The sequence below is a fragment of the Rhinolophus hipposideros genome (assembly GCF_964194185.1).
Source record: "Rhinolophus hipposideros genome assembly, chromosome: 5".
In the NCBI taxonomy this organism is placed as follows: Eukaryota; Metazoa; Chordata; class Mammalia; order Chiroptera; family Rhinolophidae; genus Rhinolophus; species Rhinolophus hipposideros.
In genome coordinates this window covers 76,844,223-76,859,364 of record NC_138051.1, presented here as the reverse complement: position 1 = coordinate 76,859,364, position 15,142 = coordinate 76,844,223, and the positions used below count along the sequence as shown (strand labels likewise).

Below are 15,142 nucleotides of genomic sequence, written 5' to 3'. Positions count from 1 at the left end.
TTAAGGTTCAATGAACATACAGTAAAATGCACACATCTTTGGTGCAACTGAATACATAACTGTAACCACATAAAAAGAGATAGAGAATATTTCCAACACAACAGAAAGTGCTCTTGTGCCCTCTTTGAGTCTATTCTCCTCCCTGCCACCCGGGCAACCACTTTCTAATTTCTTTCCCCATAGATTAGTTTTACAAGTTCTTGGATATTATATAAATGGAATCAGACAGTATATACTCTATTGTGTCATGCTTCCTTCGCCTAATGTTTCTGAGATTAATTCACTTTGTTATGTGTCTCTGGAGATCACTCCTTCTACTTCTGAATAGTATTCCCTGTCTGAGAACACCACAATTTATCCATTCTCCTGTTAATAGGCATTTGGGTTGGGTCCAGTTTTCAGCTATTATGAAATAAGACTGCTAGTAACATTATCCTGAATGTCTTTTTGTAAACATATACTTTTATTTCTTTTGGGTTACTTCATCTTTAAAATAGCAGCCTGTCCCATGATTTTCAGCTTTCTATGTATAGGGAGCTTTGCGGAATGCTACAGGGGTGAAAGGAAGAGAAAATAGCAAATGCAAGACTCTTCCCATCTTGTTTCTACCAGAACTGCTCCTCCATCTGTTTTATAGATGAGGCATTGGTATAAGCTGTCATTTGAAGGAAGGGTTCCACACAATATTTGAAAACCACCTAGTAGATCACCTATATGTCCTTTTTAGCTCTATGAATAGATGATGCTTTAATAGTTTGAAGGAAAATATTTCATAGTTTATATCTAACTTATGTCCTCTAAATTTTCTACGACAATCTCCAACTCAAATTATTCTAATGGATCCTGCATTGCATGGAAAATACAATACAAATCCATCAGCAAAACTTTCCAATTGCTCTCCAAGTTGGTCTGTATACTTTTCAAGGATTACCTCCAATACTTTCACTTCCCCCACCACTCCCATCACAGAAATTTATTGTCCTCACAAAACAGGCAATACCCATCTCTGCATCTTTCCCAAGCGATTTCTGCTGCCAGAATATTCTTGCTGACTTCATCTGCCAAGGTTCCATCCTCAGCTTTTAAACCAGATTTAAATCTGCATCTTCTAGAAACCTTTCTAATCCCACTGGCATATTTTTTCATGTCCATTAGAACACACATGCCATCCATGTGTGTCATATCATAGCTACTAGTATATGAACCTCTATTCTCACTTCTATACTGCAAGAGCCAGAGACTGGAGACTGTCCCTTTCTCCCCCTTCCTCTATCCCTCTTCTTTAATTCATGTATACTGTGTTTCCCCGAAAATAAGACCTAGCCGGACCATCAGCTCTAATGCATCTTTTGGAGCAAAAATTAATATAAGACCCAGTCTTATTTTACTATAAGACAGAGTCTTATAATATATAATATAATATAATGTAATACAGGGTCTTATATAAGACCGGGTCTTATATTAATTTTTGCTCCAAAAGACGCATTAGAGCTGATTGTCCAGCTAGGTCTTATTTTTGGGGAAACAGAGTAGCACCAAGAATAGTTCTTGCTCATATAAAGCTAAAATCAATATTGGCTGAATTCGATTTGTGAGTATGAATGACTGTTATTTTCCTAAATCTTGAAACTAAGTGAAAATTAAGGCTGTCCACAGAAAGAACAAAAATTAAAGGACATCATGGAACATTCACTCACAAACTTACCTTCTTCAATAACCTTTCAAATACATGGTCAATTTTATAAATCTTTCTTCCCACAAAATTACCACTGGCACGAGTGGCCCATAGAAAACTATTGCTGATTTTCTTCAGACAATTGGGATGTGATTTCCTGTCAAAGCCCAATAATATCTAACAAAAAAAAATGCTTCCTAAGTGCTTGCAGTGCTAGTTTCTGCCTATGGTTTAAGTCAACTGCTCTCTGGAATTGTGTTAAAAAGCTCAGTCTGACTCCTACCATGTTTCCCCGAAAATAAGACCTAGCTGGACCATCATCTCTAATGCATCTTTTGGAGCAAAAATTAATATAAGACCCGGTCTTATTTTACTGTGATATAAGACCCGGTCTTATATACATAAAATTATATATATAATTATATATAAATTATATAAAATTATATAAGACCGGGTCTTATATTAATATTTGCTCCAAAAGATACGTTAGAGATGATGGTCTGGCTAGGTCTTATTTTCGGGGAAACACGGTACTTAGTTATTGCTCAGCTCAAATTTTTCCTTCCTTAGCTTCAGATGCTGCCCTTTCCCTTCCTATTACATATATTTAGCAAAACTGAAAGAAAGGCATCTGTAGTCTTTAAACTACCCTCCAAAATCAATCTCATTACTCTACAGAATTATTTTGTATTGACCATGTGTCCACTGAATTTTATGTGTCCTGGAAATCTTAATAATAGAGAAATAGATACTATCCATCAAGAAAACATGCACTGAAGCAAAAGAACGGATTAATGTCTTTTGGAAGATTCCACTAAAGCCGATACCAAAAAATAAAATTTGGAGGAGTAACCTTTAGAGAAGCATGCTGGTGATCAATTTTTCCCCCAAGTAACTCTTTAAGCACCATAACCACTCCTATTTTTTATCATTATGAATTAAAGTATAACTAAAAAAGTAACATTTTCCTGCACTACTAAATAAACTATGCTAAAAAGTTAATTTTATCTCAATGTTTTATGATCTTCATTAGGAAACCCATTGCAGGCTGGCCTGTCACACCAAGAATGCTTCTGGATGACTTAGGTATGGTGGTGTCCAGGGCTACTGACCCTGCACTGACCTCAGAAAGATGTTTTTCCATCCTGGTCTACTGTCCTGCTCACGAGCTATCAGATGCCACATCTCGCCACTATCTGTAGCTCAAAACCAGGACTCCTCTTGCCGTCTACTTTTCTGCTTCCACTTAGACAACCGCGGTATGACATCTGACAATTAAGTTTGCAAACTCATTGTACCGATGTTGCTAACCTTTTTTGACATCAGAGGGATTATTCATTAAGATCTTTTATCAACTGGACAGTTAACCAAGTTGACAATTTGGAAGTGCTGAAAAGGCTGCGTGAAAAAGTTAGATGACCTGAACTTTTCACCAACAATTCTTGCCTCTTGCATCATGACAATGCACCAGCTCACACGACACTGTCTGTGAGGGAGTTTTTAGCCAGCAAACAAATAACTGCATTGAAACACCCTCCCTACTAACCTGATCTGGCCCCCAATGACTTCTTTCTTTACCCAAAGATAAAGGAAATATTGAAAGGAAGGCATTTAGATGACATTCAGGACATCAAAGGTAATACGATGGCAGCTCTGAAAGCCATTCCAGAAAAACAGTTCCAAAACTGCTTTGAAGGGTGGACTAGGTGCTGGCATCGGTACATAACTTCCCAGGAGGAGTGCTTCGAAGGTGACTTGCAGTGATATTCAGCAATGAGGTATGTAGCCTATTTTCTAGGATGAGTTTGCGAACTTAATTGCCAGACCTTGTATTTAAATGGTGTCCAAAATGAAAGTAAATCATTTTTCCAGGAAAAACAGAGTGCCTCTTCTATGACTATAGAGCATGAATGTTCATGCTTGTGTAATTAAAATATAAATGGGCATAAAACCAGTAAAGAGTAAAACCTTGTGAAGGCATGAGGGAGTATGGGAGGGGAGAGAGGTAAATGGAGAGAACCCACAGAGTAAAGGCTTTTTGATCAAAAAGAAAAGAATGTTATGGGCAGTAATCAGGCAGGAGACTTTTACATTTCACTGAAACTCAAAACCTATGCGGGGTCCCTCCCATTACAGCCTTAGGGAAAAGTTGATGTTCAGCAAAGGCTGCAGAAGGCCTGTTTTGAAAAGGAGGGTGAGGGTGGGGCCCAGCACTTACAGCAAGGAAATTAATGTGTACACACAAAGACCAGAAACAGAAGTAGCCAGCATTTAAGAAATGTTGATGAAAGTGCCAAGTTTTCAAGTCCAATTTTGATCACTGGCAGCCACAAAGACTCAAAACTCTCTCCCACCAGCTGATCAGTCTTGTTAGATGGAAACATCCAGGAACAGAGGATGATCAAGGATTCCTGTGGGTCACTGGATGGAGAAAGCAGACTGCCTGACATTGTCGGGCCATGAGGCATTTGTCCTCCCACACACAATGGCCAGCATGGTCCCTTTAAGGAATGAATCAGATTACATCATTCCCTTGAGCAAATCTCCCCCAGGACTTCCCGGAGTTGCCAGGGTTAAATGCAGACTCCGTGCCATGACCCCTATAACAAAGCCCCTATGCCAAGGCCCACTCACTCCCACCCCATGTACTCCTCTCCCCTTCCTCATGTGAACCCCAAGTCCCCTGGCATTTCTGCCCTCCATCATCCCAAGTGTATTCCCACCCAGGCCTGGGCCCTGGCTCTTCCTTCTGCTTGAAGTATGTTGTCCTCCCGATCTCTGAAGGGCTGCCTGCATCTCAGACCAAACACCAATCCTCCACAAGGCCTTTCTTACCTACCCTGAACATGGTCCTATAACCATGTCGTCCTATGTTATACTCTTCAAGGCACCTATCAGTACTTGAAAATATCTTAGTGATATTTACCATGTCTTTCCCCTGATACAGTGGGTCTCAACTAGGGGGTGATTTGCTCCCCCCAGGGGCTATTTGGCAATATCGAAAGACACTTTTTGTTGTCTTAACTGGGAGAGGAGGGCGGGAGGACTACTGGCATCTAGTAGGTAGAGGCCAGCGATGCTGTTAAACATCCCACAGTGCACAGAACAATCCCCACCACTGAGAATGATCCAGCCAAAAATGTTAATAGCGTCATGGTCGAGACACCTTGGGATAGACTGGAAGCTCCTTAGGCCCACACTCTTCCATTCACTGCTGTGTCCCCTGTGCCGTTAGCACGACCAGGCCCTCAGTAGGTGCCCAATCAACATTTGTTAACTAAATAAACCAGTCAGGTTCCTGGGTTTCAGTGATGAAGGCTGTCTGGTGTCACTGCCAGATCCTGCTGTATCACTAGCTATCCATTATTTGTAGCGCATATGTATGTATAACACTCCTATCCATTTATGCTTCTGTAGCTCTCCATCAGATATGACTGTGCGTGCCGTGTGCTATATTATTGGTTATTCTCAATCCTTTTGACGTCACTACAGAGTCAAGAGTTAAGACCCCTGCCAGGTAAGCAGATCAGTAGCAGGCAGTACAGAACTGATGTTTGCATATGAGAATCTAGTGCCCTTCCTGAGCAAACTAGGCAAAGAATGGTCCTTACAAAAGGATGAACCAACAGGGATTAAATTCCAGTCTGCGTGGGCCGCATGTGACAAACGGACTTAGTAAGACTACGTATGGTAGATTTAGATTGTGTTAACCTACCTAAGCTGGGACTGTTTCCCACACTTCCCTCTCCTGCACAGTTCTGGGTTAGCATGGACCACACGAGGCATTCTATGTGAGATGTGAAAAAAGGAAATGAAGCAGGTGTTGTCTTTTAGCGTTTGCAAGGTCAGTGCAGAGTGCCAGGTGCTGTTGCAGCTCTTATGTGTTATCATTTATTTTCTGCCCACCTAGTTGTCAGGAGGCAGCAAATGGGCCTGTCCAGCCCTTTCTGGAACTCCTGCGTCACCTCTCTGACTCCTTGCCAGGTACATGCTTAGTTCCCAAAGGTCAGTGTGCTTCTCCTGGATGTTGTCCCTGTCATGGAAGTTGCTTGAGGGTAGGTAGCAAGATACCACCCTGAGTTCCAGTCCATCCCCATGAATTCTACATTATCCTCAAGGGTTCACATTCATCTTTGCTTCCTTCACCTCCCAGCCATTTCTCCCTTCCACTGCCTGCCCTGCTAACCTCAGGCTCTAGTATCAGACACAGCTGCAACAACCTTCCATTGACTATTTAGCCAGACAACTGCATACGTGAAATCCAGATAATAAATTCTGGTGGCTCTGCTTCTCTGACCAAACCCTGACTGAGACATTAGGGTTGACCATTTGGTGGCCTTCCCATATTCTGCCATATTCTGAGACGTGTTGCACGTTGACAAGATTGCCACATACTTGAGATCGAGGTGAATGGGGCAGTATTAGAAGGAAATAGATGTTAGCCTGTCGATTCACTCAGCTTTGACTCCAGCGAGTTAGAAAATGGCTTGCTGAATCAGATGAAGTGGTCATACTTATACAGTGCCTAGGTTACGATTCTTCTTCTTACTGTCACTAAAATTGATTTTGACTAAACAGAATGGACGTGTGACTTTTCGTCTCACCTGATGACTTTCTTGTTTTCCTTTATCAAAATCAAAATCATTGTCCCACAAGGTAATCACCCTTCCACTGAGATGTTGGTGCAGAGCCCTTGGATCACCGGGCTGGATGACTTGCAATGTTTCATGATGGTCACTCAAGTAATTAAATTTACTGGGATAAACAGCAGTAAGTAAGATGGGGAGATTCTCTCTGCCCCAATCCGCTCAAATTAATCTTTATATTGCAACTGTAACTCTGTACATTTAAATTTTGCATTTGTCTTTATAAAACTCCCCATGGAGTCCATTTTAATAAATATTCTACTCAGTAATTCCTGCATCATTTTTTTCAATGATGAAATAGAACACTGCTGACACATTGTGTTTCAGGGCAGATTTCTCATAGTTTGGCCTCTTACCCATTTTTCTTGAACCACATTACAAAGAAGACAGAATTAAATGACCTTAGCAGAATCTGACAGCTTATGAAGGCAAATTTGCCAGTCTAGGGTCAGAAGGCACAAACCACCTACGAATGGTTTTCAGCAGGTAAAGGCTTAGCGCTCAGAGGTACAGCTGACACCAGCCACCAAGGAGAGGGTGGTGGAGAAGAAAGTGGATCTGTACACCAACCTAATACGAATGCTGGGGCAGAGCAGGGACTGGCGGGGAAGGGACAGCACAGCATAAAGCTTTTGGTTAATACAAAGATGGAAGCTGACACGATTGGTAGGCAGAGGCACTTTTGTATCTTGAGCCTCTCTCTCTGCCTCTTCATATAAACACATTTAACACATATAAACCTATAAACACATTTAAACATCACCCTACCTGAGCAAGCAATAAACAGATGAGGACGCTGACCACAACCAAAACTGGCAGCCACTCACAGGCAACCCGCCTCAGGCTTGACTCTTTCTGGGTAGAAACCTCCTGTCCCTTACTGTACAGCAGCCACCGCCTGTGTGTCCTCCAGGTACAGGTGACTTGAAGAACTTCAATCAATCTTAAATTTGGACAGTGCCGCGCTATTACCATTCTAAAGGGAGCCGTGATAGGTTGTACTACCGGCCCCAACTCCTGACCCCTCTCTGCATCCGTGAGCTTGTCAGAGTCTCATAATGAGCAGTGAACGGCCCTGCCCCTTGACTTGAGGCTAGGCAACGTGTCTTGCCATGGAAGTGACAGTATGCCAGCTCCAAGCCCAAGCCTGGAAGACGATGTGGAGAGCATGCCCTGGCTAGCCCAATGGTCCAAGGAGGATGAGAGGCCTGTGGCACAGCTGCCCCACTGCCCAGCAGTCTGGCAGAGCCCAGCCAATGCCCACAAACCCACACAGGCACGCACAGTAACAAGTGACTACATTTTGGTGGTGGTTTGTTAACAGCAATAGACTGCCTACCATTAGACTGCCCAAACCGTGCAGACCCCTACCAGTCAGATGAAAGCGGAGCTGCGCCATCTGAGGCAGGGTGTAGGCCTTGAGCCCACTTGTCCCCACTCATTATGACCGTTTCTGAGACACCTCCACACACCACAGTTTGCAAACTGCTACTGTAGCAGAAAGCGCATTAGATCAGAAAACAGAAGTCCTGAGTTTGATCCCACCCCATGTCACTTAACCACGACTGAGATAAGTCCTTCCTATATGAGGAAACAGAGTAATAATGCAGGTGCTTGGTCAACCTCCTGCTGAGATAGATCAAAGATGTAAAAGTACAGGGTGCACTGATATGAGGTATCACGGCCACCATCACCACCACCACTCCCACTGTAATCACCCACACGATGGGCTGCACTTACCGAGGCCACGCCCTTCGTTGCAGTCTAAGTGAGAAGTGGGGGCTGTTTGGGGGCTTGACAGAGGCTGTAGCTGGTCATTTTCTTTTTCTTTCTTGTTTTGGGATATCATTAGTTTATTACAAAAGAGAGACATGGAAATTATTCACATGATGAGATTTCACAACTTCAGTGGAATGGGCAGCTTCATGTGATGCCATGTCAATAGCAATTTATTTCCGTCTACTTACGTTCCAAGAATGTCACCATCTCTAACTAAGAAATAATCCTGGTCGTCTAGAACTACTTTAGTGCCTCCATATTCTGCAAGAACTTTATCTCCAACTCTCATGCTAACTGGTTCAATCTCTCCACCCTTCCTTTAGAACTGGATCCAACAGCTACTATGGTTGCTTACAATACTTTTCCTTGAGATTTTTCTGGAAGCATAATGCCTTCTTTGGTTAGTTTCCACAGCACTCCTTTCAACTAATAGTCTTTCAAAGAGGGGCAGAAACCTTCTAAATGCCTGTCCTGCCGTGATTCTGGCAGCAGCAATTTGTCCTCTGCTTTCGCGTCGCAGCCGCAGCTGCAAGGAGAGACCTGCAGTCTGGTCCTCTGGACACGTGAACTTCAGAAAAGCTATCGCTGGTAATTGTCAATGGTCCTTCCCATTGACTTCAAATGAAAAACTGGACAACACATAAGAGAATTATTTTCTATAATTTGATTTAGATGTATGGCAAGTTACTTATATATTTTTTAAAGTCTGCTTATCCCTTCATGTGTTTTCTTACACTCAAAGTAGCAACAAATAATTTATAGAGTTTGGGCTTCAATGAAGCAAGAGAGACACAAACAGATAAGGGGCTCTGGAGTTGTTCTCAGCTTTCCTAGGCCCATCTATGCCAAAAGGCACTAAAGCTTAGCAGGCAAGACCAGGGCTTTGGCTGGGTTAGAGTTGGAGCTATTTACTAGCTGTGTGGCCAAGTCTTTTAACTTCCATGAATCTCAGTTTCCTCAACTGAAAATGGTGGTTGTATTATCTATGCCTAGGACTATTAGAAAGACTAACCGAAATAATGTCTATAAAATGATTAGTGCAATTTCTAAGAACCCAATAAACAACCACTCTTGTAATTATCATTGAACGATGGACTATTCCCGGCCCATTACTCTGCCCTCAGAGGACCATTATATTTTCTATGACATGACCGGCCTTCTAATTAAGAGTCTGGTCTTTGGAGATTGATGAATGAGGCTTAGAATCCCGCCTAGCTGCCACTCAGCTGCTTAGTGACCTTGAACATAACACCAAATCTCTTAACCCCTAGAGTAGAAGTCAGGTCCCTGCCCTTGAAGACTTGACAGCCCCATAAGGGACATGCATCAAGACAGATTATCATAACCACCACCAATGGGCAGCATGAAAGAAACACAAGCACAAGTGCTCTAGGAACAAAATGAGGGTGCAGCTAACTAACTGCCCCAGTGAGTGTTGGAGGGGATGAATGCGATGCTGGTGGGATGGCCTCCTGGGCATCGGTGGCTGTGATCACAAACACTCCTCGCCGATCCACATGGTAAATGCCACCATCTGCGCAATGTAACAAGTTCCATTGGAATAAACCTCCTACATTTTACAGTCCTATTTCTCTAAGACCCAGAGCCCTGTCAGTGGATTCTGGCCTCTCAGACGGATTCTACCAAAGAGACAAACAGCACGGTAGCCAAGGAGGAAAGCAAAACTGAGAAACTGGCAGTACAGAGTGACCCATCCAAACAGCTTTCACATTTGTAGTTAGCAATATCCTGGGCCTGGATTAACTACGGGACCACTAGTTGAAGCTTCCAAGTCTGCCAGTTTTTATGGGCACACAATGATTTCAGGAAAAGGTCTGCCTGCTCCTCTGAGGCCCCATCGAGGGAGCTTGAAACGGCTATTTCAGGCTCCCTCGAGTTACGCAGCCCCCATGGATGCTGTCGGCCACACACACAAATGTGGTCCTCCCCAGGTCTCTTGTCTATGGAGGTGCTAACCTCTATCAGGAAAATGCATTTTATCAAAACTCTCTTGGGGGTGTTGTGAATAATATATAACAGCAATTGGAATTTCTGAGGGCCTACTATGTTCTAGAAAAATTTTTAAATGAAATGCATTGAGATAATATTAGCTAATAATATTATACATATTTCAGGTGTACACCTTTATAATATGACACCTGTATATTCTACGTGTGGTCCCCACCTGAAGTCTAGTCTCCTTTTAACAGGCCTTTTCACATGTGAATGTGGCTCTGTTATTCAAACTGTATTTTAAAAATGGGGACAGAGTATATGACCAATCCTGTATTTCCATTTGAGTGCCTACTAGATTTGTAATTTGTAAGTGGCAAATTATATAGAAATGGTGTGAATTCTGCTGGGAGGTACACTACTTTTGCATTAGTTACCACTTCCCTTCCACATGGAATGGCCATTCACTGGTTAAATTTGTTTCTGATTATCCTGGAAGAAAAATAGCAAGAACATCATCCATTCCCGAGATGGTATCTGTCAGCACTTCAGTGTCTTTTTTCCACGTAAGGAGAATTGGGTGTAATTCACTTTAGCTAAAAAGAATTGATCTCTTTTTACAGTAACTGTAGAATAGAAAATCTTACTCTGTAAAAGCCAAAGGGGGCAGAGAGAGGCAGGGTGGAAGTGGGGGGATTACAGGCCATTATGATTCTAGGCATTCCGCTCAGTGAGGCAAGATTAGAGAGTCTTGAAAGTCAGGCAGGGGTTTGAATTTGATTTGGGGAACAATGTGAAAGCATCAATGGGTCTAGGCAGGAAAGTGACCTAGTAAAAGAAGGGTTTTAGGGCCCGAGTTAGTGAGTGTGTTGGATGGATTTGGAAAGATAAAGGTCAAGACAAGGAAACCAGGGAGGTAGCTAGTGGATGTGATCAGGCCTTGAAAAGATGAATGCCTGCAAAGTGCAGGCCATGCCTCCAGCCCCCCAGCCTCATGTGGTCCTTTTGACAATTATCTGGGCCAGTAGATATAGAGGATCATACAAAAAGTTCCTTTGCCTTAAACATTTCTAGTTTTAGCTACTGCTTATTCTACATCCCTACACACCAAAGCAACCAGTTTTAAAAACTTGGCCGGCCCGGTGGCTCAGGCAGTTAGAGCTCCATGCTCCTAACTCTGAAGGCTGCCGGTTCGATTCCCACATGGGCCAGTGGGCTCTCAACCACAAGGTTGCCAGTTCAATTCCTCGCGTCCCGCAAGGGATGGTGGGCAGCGCCCCCTGCAACTAGAAAATGGCAACTGGACCTGGAGCTGAGCTGCGCCCTCCACAACTAAGACTGAAAGGACAACAACTTGACTTGGAAAAAAGGCCTGGAAGTACACACTGTTCCCCAATAAAGTTCTGTTCCCCTTCCCCAATAAAATCTTTAAAAAAAAAACAACAAAAAAGACTTTAAGTAGAAACTCTGTACAGAAAATGGCACAAGACTGTACATGTTGGATCTACACTCTAATTCTCGATGGACTGACTGCTGAGTAAAAAGGGAAATAGAAAGGGAAAAGGCAGGAAAACAAAAGTTTCCTTCTTACAAGGAAAAAAGTTTCCTTCCTACAAGGCACTTCCATCCTACAAGGCCCATTAAACAGGACAGTTTTCCTCCCAAGACAACCATCCAGGATGTTTCTCTCCTTTCCCCTCCTCTCCGTGGTGTGTGTGTGTGTGTACAAATATGTGAACATGGCAGGGCAGAGAGGAAAGGATAGACTACAGTGTCGACAGTAATAGAAGACAGGCTGTTTTTGGTGCTCAGAACACTTAAAAATAAGAGAGTGTCTACTTCCATAGAGCCACAGTTTATTAGCAGGGTGATTTGGGGCAACATCCTCTAAATTGTATTGTCTCCTCGTATGTCAGCTAGGGATGATGGTAATACTTGGCCAGGTCAGGAGGACGAAATAAGAACCTGTAGGCAAAGCAGTCAACAAGCTCCAGACGATAGCAAATCACTGAGTGCGTGGTGATAGCTATGTGGACCTGAACGGAAGAACCGCGCAGTGATCGCCACGACACCAATTTTTAAGAAAGTACAGGTCATAGTACTCTTCAAAAAATGGCATACATTCCACCTCAGAAAGCTTATTTTGGGCTCACACACCCATTTTCGTAATACTTAGTGATGAGACAGAATGTTGTAGCGGAAGAAATCTTGAAGGAGTCAAGGAAATGCCGACGTGACGTCTAATTCTCAAAGTACCTGTGTGATACAGGACAAGTCACTTCTCTTTCACTTTACTTCGCCAAATCCTCTCAGGTCCTCTGTACATGATTTTGGTATATGATAGCATTGGGAAGTCAGCCAAATAGGCAAGGGTCAACATATTTTTAAAGCTCTCAAGGCAGCATTGGTTTACTGTAAAAAAAAAAAAAAAAAAAAAAAAAGTAGAAGATCCAGATAACAGTGGGAAAGGAAAATAAAGCCAGAAAATTTCAGGCAGCAAGTGTTTTTCTTTTTTTAAAAATAACATTACATGAATAAAAGAGAGCTCTGTGAAGTTAGAAAAAGCTATCTGAACCAACTCTCTTCTCAAACCTCTGGAAAATGAGCAACGTGTTCCACACAATATCACTATAAGACAAGAAAAAGGAAAATGAATAAAATAACATTTCCATAGACAAAAGAATTCCAAGGAAAATAGTTTCAATAATCAGATCACCTCTGTAACATACAATTTCTAAATTTGCCAAAAGACACTAAGAAAACACACTAGATATGAAAGAAGAAGAATAAATAAAAACTGGAAAAGATATTCAGAAATCAGGTGACAAAACTTGAGAGTATTAGAAATTTTGGAAATAAAGACTTAACTAGAAGAAACTTAAGAGTGAATTTAGAAAATAATACCTGAAGGTAAACGGGGGGCGGGAGGGAATGGAAAATTTTAAAACTCAAAAGAAATGAAGATAAATGTGTTACAGGGCTAAGTGACAAATTTTGGAGACAACCAAATACAATGCCACATAAGGATAATAGGAGACTCCGAAAGGGAGAGAAAAAAACTAGAACAAGGGAACATAACAAATACAGAAAAAAACATTTTAATGAAGAAAACTTTACTGAAATATAAAAAATTCAGAAACTACATGTTAACATGTAGTTAAAAAAGAAACTGCAGATATGAGAATAATGACCCAGAACTACCAACAGTAAGTTAGTAACTTACCAAGTTAGTAATTACCAATGCTAGTAACAATTCAGGATTTTAAAGAAAAATAAAAAATTCTTTAGGCAAAAAGAGAATGTGACTTATAAGGGAAAGAAAACTGCATAATCATCAGAGTTTTACGGCAATGATATATGCCAGAAGAAAACTGAGGTTTTCGTATTTGGGGTACTCATGGAAAGAAAATATAAACCAAGGATTCTGTTTTCAGCAAAATTGAACCATAACCCCTTCCTAAGGAATCCACTAGAAAATGAGCTTTAGACAACCAAAAGACTAGGGAATCATCAACACAGAGATGGTGCTAAGCATTAAGTATATAAAATTAAGAATTAACATTAAATGAGGATTAAATCAGAGAGAATATAGCATGGAATAACTATTATCTGATATCATAAATTAGTATAACTGTAAAGTATTAGGGGAAAATGAAAATAGCATATGCACAAAAAATTTTACTCTTTTTAGTAATTATATTGGTGATGGCAGGACTAATATTGTGCGCATAATGTGGAGCAAATGAACAGTTGTGAAAGATTCTAATCTGGCGTCCTCTGTGTCTTTGAGAACCAAGATTCTTGAGATAGAAGAACGGTGACACAGACGTCATATTGAAGAGGTTAAGGAAAAACCTTGTAGTCCTGAATTGTAAAAATCAGATAAACTTATGAAGTATTTTACCATTATATATATTTAAATACATATTTAATTGTGTGTGTGTGTGTGTGTGTGTGTATCAAAAGATATATAGATATAAATATTTCCTAGCTTCATCATGGAAAAGGTGCAGAATAAAGGACAAAGCCAATAGCCAGGAGTGCCTAGTTAGTAGTTTTGGTTATTATTTTCCCATTAAAAGAGACAGAGCTTTCTTGGAGAAATTACCCTGGTCTGGGGCAAAAAAATGTACACGATGAGCCTAGAACAAAGAAGGAAAAAAATCAGAGTACCAGAGTCCTATCAAAAGGAATCAGGAACCAAGTTGAAGAGGCTCCCACTGGCCAAAAAATGGGACACTTTATGACTTACTAAGGATAAGGTTTGCCATTGTTTGATACCCTTCCAATATGTTTAAACCCAATAGTTCATAATGATATATATTTTTAAATTAGTCATTTTTTAAATATGACAAAGAAGCAAATCACCATCTTGAAATACAAGGAAAGATGATCATTTGATTTACTTTTCATGTATGAATCTATCACTGGGCAGCTACACAGTGACATAAATCTAGTCCACATAAATTACTCCAGCTAACAAATGAAAATGAAATAACACAATATTGCCAATACATACCTCCCAATAGATCTAGGTATTAAGCATCAATGATTGCTAACATCCAAAATCAGTAATACTGGACATCATGTGTCTCTGGATGAAAAAAACTCAATGCCAATTCTGGTCTTGGCAAAAGAATCAAGTTTGGGTTTAATAAGCCTCTCTGTCCAGCTGCCAATATGTAGGAAATGCAGAGGAACGCAATGAATTGCACCATGAGTAAGCAATCCGCAAAGTCTGTATTCTGGGATGTTCCAACGAGTCAAACAATCTAGCTTCTTCACCAGATAAGTTGTATGGGGGGGAAAAAGCAACAGTGGGGGAGGGGGGCTTGTAGACTGAAGGACAGAAAATCAAAATCAATGGAAAAACTGGTCTCTGGGGCTGTGTAATTCAGTAATAAAACTGTAAAGAAACAAGGAAGCAATTTACTGTAAAACTCAAGATAGTTTTTTTTTCAGAAGGAGGAAGGAGCTGTGGTTGAAAAGGGGCCTATGGAAGGACTTGACAAATGTTCTGAAATATAAAAGAGAGAGCAAAGTAGAATTTTAAGAAAATCAAACCTTGGTTATGCAAATAGCAAAGGGC

General features: G+C 41.2%; 1 protein-coding gene and 1 pseudogene across 11 annotated transcripts in view; both read right to left on the bottom strand.

Annotated features, from left to right (window-relative positions):
- Positions 1–15,142, bottom strand: part of RGS6 (regulator of G protein signaling 6) — a 464,887-nt gene that overhangs the window by 321,121 nt on the left and 128,624 nt on the right. The gene's annotated exons all lie outside the window — the stretch shown is intronic.
- Positions 8,285–15,142, bottom strand: part of LOC308497497 (10 kDa heat shock protein, mitochondrial-like) — a 72,799-nt pseudogene continuing 65,941 nt past the window's right edge. The window contains exon 2 of the transcript in view: positions 8,285–8,626. The product of the transcript in view is annotated as a 10 kDa heat shock protein, mitochondrial-like (transcript). The remainder of the gene's footprint in view (positions 8,627–15,142) is intronic.